The 6,570-nt window shown below is 42.8% G+C and overlaps 2 long non-coding RNA genes across 3 annotated transcripts in view; one reads left to right on the forward strand and one right to left on the reverse strand.

The window, feature by feature from the left end:
- The window catches only part of LOC107401915 (uncharacterized), a 45,457-nt gene extending 40,902 nt beyond the window's left edge, over positions 1 to 4,555 (reverse strand). Inside the window, exons 1-2 of one of the 2 annotated variants that reach the window (XR_013044844.1) lie at positions 4,264 to 4,555; positions 3,897 to 4,022 (exon numbers count right to left, since the gene is read on the reverse strand). This is a non-coding gene — a long non-coding RNA (uncharacterized LOC107401915). Of the gene's footprint in view, positions 1 to 3,896 lie in introns of both variants that reach the window. The other variant, XR_006064118.2, reaches the window with a different exon arrangement.
- LOC143268720 (uncharacterized) lies at positions 4,358 to 6,089 on the forward strand. The gene is made up of 2 exons (XR_013044847.1): positions 4,358 to 4,719; positions 5,773 to 6,089. It is a non-coding gene; the product is annotated as an uncharacterized LOC143268720 (long non-coding RNA).
- Positions 6,090 to 6,570: the final 481 nt, after the last annotated feature.

The raw sequence follows: 6,570 nt of genomic DNA on the forward strand, positions 1-6,570 counted from the left end.
AGAAGGAATACATTCCCCCTTTACATTTATCTCTATGGGAAAATTAACTTGCTCTACATTTATTCAAATTAACTTGAAATTGTGAAGGAATGTGTATTTTGAATTAGAAGCCACTGCCCTGTGGCTTCACAAACTTTATTAAAATGTGATTTACATACCATCAGATTCCCAGTTTTTGGTAAACATATTGAAATGTGCAAGCATCTCTGCATAATCTAATTTTAGAGCATTTTTTATCACCTCAGTAACATCTCCTATGCTCAGTTACAATTAGTGCCGCATCCTCTCCTAGCCTACCTAACCACAAGCCTTCTCTTGATCCCCTTAAAGTTGCTGTTCCTAGACATCTCAGACAAGTGAACCCCTACAAAACACTCTCAGCCTGGTGTGTGCAGGTGTCATGCACATTACATCATACTTTTATATTTCCTTCCTTGTTATTCTTGAATATCCATCCACTGTATGGATCCTGTAGCTGTTTCTAGGCTGCAGTTTAGATGATCCAGACATGTATCCAGTCCTTACTACATGTGCCATTTGTGACTGTAAATAAATGTGGTAGATAATACCCAAATATGGCCAGTAGAAATCCATCCCTCCCTGTGCGCACCCCTATTTTCCTCTTCTCCTCACATCCAGACTGGCCCTGCCACTCATTTTGTCCAATAGGATAAGTTGGCAATAATGCTCTAAGATTCCGAAGCTCAGAAAATTGGCAGCTTTTGCTTCCCTCTTTGGGAAGAAGCTGTTGTGAGTATAAAAGCCTTGGCTTGACTACTGGACAATGAAGCATCACAAGCAGGAAGTCCTGGACAATGAGAGACCATCTTGGATATTCCAGCTCCAGCCAGCTCCTGGCTGACCGGCCACGTCTATATCCCATGGAGTGGAGAGACCACCCAGCAGAACCCAGTTGAACCAAACAATTATATAATTGTTGATTTAATAAGATAATAAGCAGTTATTGTTTCTCAGCCACTCCATTCAGACTGATTTGTTAGGTGGCAAAAATGTGACTAAATAGCATCATCATTTATCCAGTCTTTCTTTTCCCTTTAGATTTTTATTGATTTTTGTTCTAAGGGTTTTTTTAGGGGAGAGGGGTTCTTTTTTGTTTTGTTTTGTTTTATTTCTTTGTTTTTGTAGTTGTATTCTGTTCTACAGAGATTTCTAGTAGGCTATGATTTCAACATTACTTCCTCGGCAGTTTGCAGAACCCTGAAGAGTTTTGTGTCAAAGATGTTCTTTCTGGTACTTTGAGATAATATTTTTTTTAAATGTTCTAGCAAGCTTTATAAGAATGGGTGTTCTAATGCCGGGCGGTGGTGGCGCACTCCTTTAATCCCAGCACTCGGGAGGCAGAGGCAGGCGGATCTCTGTGAGTTCGAGGCCAGCCTGGACTACCAAGTGAGTTCCAGGAAAAGGCGCAAAGCTACACAGAGAAACCCTGTCTCAAAAAACCAAAAAAAAAAAAAAAAATGGGTGTTCTATAGTCCCCTTCCCTCTCTTTCACCATAGTACATAAGGAATTGGTGTCCACTGTTCTCCCAACAGTGTATACGTTAGCTTAATGATCTCACCAGTAAAGTCAGTTCAATAACTCAAGTATTTCCTGAATTTTGATTAAAGGAAAATCAGCATGGTAAATTCTGCATAAAGATACCAACACTCTCAAAATATAATCCTCACTCTCAAAAAAAAATAGAATTGGGTTGCAAAAAAAGGGAAAAACCAGCATAACAAATTAATTTAACAACAAATGAACTTAATAGGACCACCTCCCAAATCGCACAATTCTAGGAGGCAGCATGTGGTGCTTCCAGGGGCTGCTTAACGGATGTGCTCAGTAGCAAAGAAAATGAGCTACGACTGAAAACAGATCATCCTTCAAGACTTAGGACTTTGTCATTTGTCTCTGCCACACCATTCTCCAGCACCACATGGGTGGTAAGTACGCCTAATTCAGTTGCTGCTGTTGAGAGGATCACCACTGGCTTTCGTGGTCAAAGGCGTCTTCATCAAAGAGAGTAGTATAAAACTGCACCTTGGAAAATCCTGAGCTTGGCGTGGTGGTGCACATCTTTATCCCACCACGTGGGAGGCAGAGGCAGTAAGATCTCTGTGAGTTCAAAGCCAGCCTGGTCTACCAAGCAAGCTCCAGGACAGTCAGAACTACACAGAGAGATCCTGTTTCACACTAGACTCAGGATTGTTATAATTTAGGAGTCTCAAAAACTGCCCTACTCAATTCCCTTCATCTCCCTACATCTCATGTAAGAAAGAAGAAGGTAAATGCTGCTGTTAACCACACCTCACTTTAGGGACCACCTTCTACCGTAAGGTACTTTGCTACCTAGAATCACAGAATCCAGGGAATCTAAGGATTCTGGAGCCAATCTTCAAATTGGCAGAAGAGAGGACACAGTGCTCCAACGCCACACCGCAGGAGCAAGGAGCTCATCTTGAAAGAATGTCACAAATCTAGACGGCAAGAGGAGAAATCAAACAGTCGGGGTCTGCAGAAAAGGGGGGGGGGCTTCTGAAAGCAGCTGGGATGGCGGGGAGTCTTTAGGAAAAGAGGTTTGTAAAGATGCTGCTGCAGTGGGACCAAGTCCTGTGCTCATTCCATGAGTTGGCTGTTTGAAACCTGGAGCTTATGCAGAGACACTTGGCTCAGTCTGGGAGGAAGGGACTGGACCTCCCTGGACTGAGTCTACCAAGTCGATCACAGTCCTCGGGGGAGGACTTGTCCTGGAGGAGATGGGAATGGAGGGTGGGCTGGGGGTAAGGGGAGGGCGTGGGAGGGGGGAGAATAGGGGAACCCATGGCTGATATGTAGAACTGAATGGTATTGTAAAATAAAAAATATATATCACAAAAAAAAAGATGCTGCTGCATGCATAGCCTCCATCTGCTCCGTCTTCCAGAGGCATCTCTCCTGACAGGCACATGTTGCTCTCTGAAGAGAAAGGGATGGTATTTTGTTTCAGTTTGGGTTTTTTTTTTTTTGGGGGGGGGGTGTTGTGTTTTGTTGTGTTGTGTTGTGTTTTTGTCCATCTTGGGTTTCTTTTGGATGCGGCACCCTGCTGACACCAGCCTAGCTTCATTCAGGTTAAAAGACACTGAGGCTGGATCACTGGATCAAGGAAAGGAACATTCCCGGTGTGTTTTGCAGAATGCTAACACCCACTTGGTAGATACACAGAAGAAATTAACATCGCAGCCAAGGTTCTGGGGGGGGGGGGGAATGGTCAGGAAAAAAAAAAAAAAGCCAATACGACTTAAATCCGGCGCCTTCCAAAGTTAATTTATCACAGAGCTTTTCATGTAAGACACTGTGAGAACCCTGCTACAAAGGATAAAACAGTAAGACCCCAAGTTATTACCTGATGATTTGGAGAGAAACAGAGCATTGGCTATCACTGGCAGAAAACGTCATGGCATTTGTACTGTGCCTGTGACAAAACTGTTTCCACTGAGGATTCAGTTCAAAGTTGGCTGTTTTCCCTTAACTTCAATCAAAAAAAAAAAAAAGCAAAAAACAAGAAAAGAAAACCTCCTATCATGAAGTAACTTGCAGGAAGGTACACAGGAAACTGAGGATGTGAGGAGAAATGGTGTGCCTGGCCACAAGAGCAAGAGGATGCTGGTCTTGCAGGAAAAGCGGCAACAAGCTAGACACAGAGCATCTCACTTGAGAGAGGAGATGCTTTGCACAGTCAGAGCCAGTAGCTGCTCCGGAAGAGAAGCCTTCCATGAAATCAACAAAGAAAAACCGAATAGCCTGAGATCATATCAACCAAGATGAGTAGTTAGTAGTTAGCCCTTGGAAGCAAGAGGAGGCCTGAGACAAAATCAAGGCAGATGGGAGTCCAGACCCAGCCAGAGCAACTCACCTTAGCTCAGTGTTACCCCTGGTTCCTCGGGAACTTGGCACTGGAAGATGATACGAAGAGCGAAGTTGATCTTAGCACCAGCTACACTTCATCATTGTGGTTTGTTGTGTATTCCTTCAGATAATTCTAGAAAAAAAAACCTATATATTCCTCTGAGAGCAAAGTGCCTATCTCAATTTTATGAAGTCCTGAGTTAAACTCAGTCGAAAATGTGGATAGATCAATTAACGAAGAAAGCAACTGAACATTCAAAGACTTGTTGAATGGCACCTAGACTAGAAGGTTTTTTGTTCAGTGAGCTCCTGTCAGAACTGTTAAGACACATTTTGTGTTTTCACTTTACTTCCCAAGGCCTCAAAAGACCTACACATAATCTTAAGGCTTCCATTTGAGAATCATTGCCATGGCCTAATGCTATGTGGATGAAGATTAGTTTGGCTTGAGTCCATATCACCTGTTGGAAAATGAGAATTAGCAATTTAAACAAAGATGATCAGGAGGCAGGGTAGCAACATAAAAGAAAAATGATGTCAGGATATCTCTCTATCAGAGTGGCCTGGAAAGCAGGGTACAAAAAGATGTGATGATTAGGCAGACCAGACTCTCTAAGGATCCTGATAATACTGAAGGTCTAGGTTCAGAGTTGGGCCAGGGTAGGATCCAGCAGCCAGTGTATCCTAGCAACCCAGTTAGAGGGAGCTTTGGTGTCACAATCATCTGTGGATGATACACATAAGACAGAAGGAGATGGATGGAACCCTTCATGAGGGATGCTGTCAACCAAGTCTTGACCAGGGAGAAGTCTTGTAAAGCAAGCAATTTGGTAAATACAGTCTCTCTCTCTCTCTCTCTCTCTCTCTCTCTCTCTCTCTCTCTCTCTCTCTCTCTCTCTCTCTCTCTCCTCTCTCTCAACTATGCACCAACTGGAAAGCAGCTCCGGAGCTAGAGAGATGATGACTCAGCAGTTAAGAAAGCTGGCTATCTTGCTGAGGACCTGGGTTTGGTTCCCATCACCTGCTCAGTGGTTTAGAACCAACTATTTATAACACTAGTTCCAGGGAATCCAAAACCCTCTCTGAGTTCTGTGGACTCCTGCATGCATATCATGCACATGGTGTGCATATACTCACCTAGGCTCACACACATACACATAAATAAAAATAAATAAACCTGTAAAGATGCTTTTTAAAGAAAAGCAGCTCCTAGGGTCTCCTTTGAGTTCTAGCCGTGATCTAAATCTTCCTAATTGTATCATCTTGTTAACTTCTGGTTGGTCATCTCTTGTTTACACTCAATTCTTGTTACTGCCCAATTCTCCATACTCAGATTTAAAAAAAAAAAAGTACTCCTTTACCTGAAGAGAACATCCCTGCCCAGCTGCATGCATTCGGCTCAGGAGTCATTCATTATCTGTGGCCTGACTAACCCAAGTCAACCACATCATAGAGCAACAGAACTGGGCAATGTCGAGAGAATCTGGGTCCTGACGATCCAAGTGGGATATATCTCTTTCAAGGCTTCCCAAAAGTGCCAGTTCTGAACTCTTCAATTCCAGGAGTCAAAACACAGAGAGAGACCAAGACAGAAACATGCGTGTGTGTTATTTCATAAGCAACTCTGAGATCTCCATTACTCTTTCTTGGAAGTGTGTTTTCATCAGCAGAATGAGGATAGCATTTGCTGCTTCCGTGGAGTCTATTTTGGAAAGTACAGAGCACATACAGATTTAAAATATTATCTCTTTTTACTTCCTCTTTTCTGTTCCTGTCACAGTGCCTTGCATACTAATACTTTTAAAGCAGAAAGTATAATATTATATCTCAAAAGAACATTTTCATTACCTAATACTCCTGTTCTGACCCCATCTGCTTTACAGAATTTTTCATATAAGAGAATTCTTTGAAACCAGATCAGCAAAATTCTGTTTCAATGAACAATTTGTTCCCCGAGCCACAAAAATAGCTTCTGCAAGTAAACCCTGCGTTAAAAATGGTATTTGTGAAAACATTGTTTTACCTGTGATATACGGAAATGTGCTTGGAAATGAAATTGCCTCGTGAGTTTGTTCCTGATGGTTTTTGAATTTTTATTACTGTTAATTAGCATCTTAGTTCATCCTGCCTCCTTATCTCGGGACTTGTTGCTCAGAGGAAGGCCCAGCCATGCAGCATAATGAAAGTCCTTTGATCTTCATTCAAACAGCAGATTTGCTTTTCAATAAGCCACAGCTCATTATATTTCTAGAGTCTCTCCTCCCTCTACTTGTGCTTTCTCCCTCCTCTTCACGACTTCGTAATCCAGCTTTGAAATGTGATTCTTAGATTTAATCTAACTATGGTATTTATTCCTGCCAGCCATTATCCATGCCTCGACAGAAATTCACATATTGCTTCTGGACCCTGGGAGGCTGGGAGGAGGCCATGGCTGGTGACACAGGCCTATAATCCCAGCCACATGGGCAGCTGAGTCAGGACAGTGGCAACTTCAACCTGCCTTGGCTGTAGAGTGAGTTCAGTGCCAGCGTGGGCAATTTAGTGAGACTTCATCATTAAAAAAGGTTACAAAGGGGTTGGACTATACCTCAGCAGTCAAGCCCTAGGTTCCACACCCAGTACTGCAGGGCAGGGAGAAGGAAGAGGGAGAAATGAGAGCAAGAGCGAATGGAGAAAGTTGG

The sequence above is a fragment of the Peromyscus maniculatus genome, chromosome 15 (genome assembly GCF_049852395.1).
Source record: "Peromyscus maniculatus bairdii isolate BWxNUB_F1_BW_parent chromosome 15, HU_Pman_BW_mat_3.1, whole genome shotgun sequence".
Taxonomy (NCBI): Eukaryota; Metazoa; Chordata; class Mammalia; order Rodentia; family Cricetidae; genus Peromyscus; species Peromyscus maniculatus.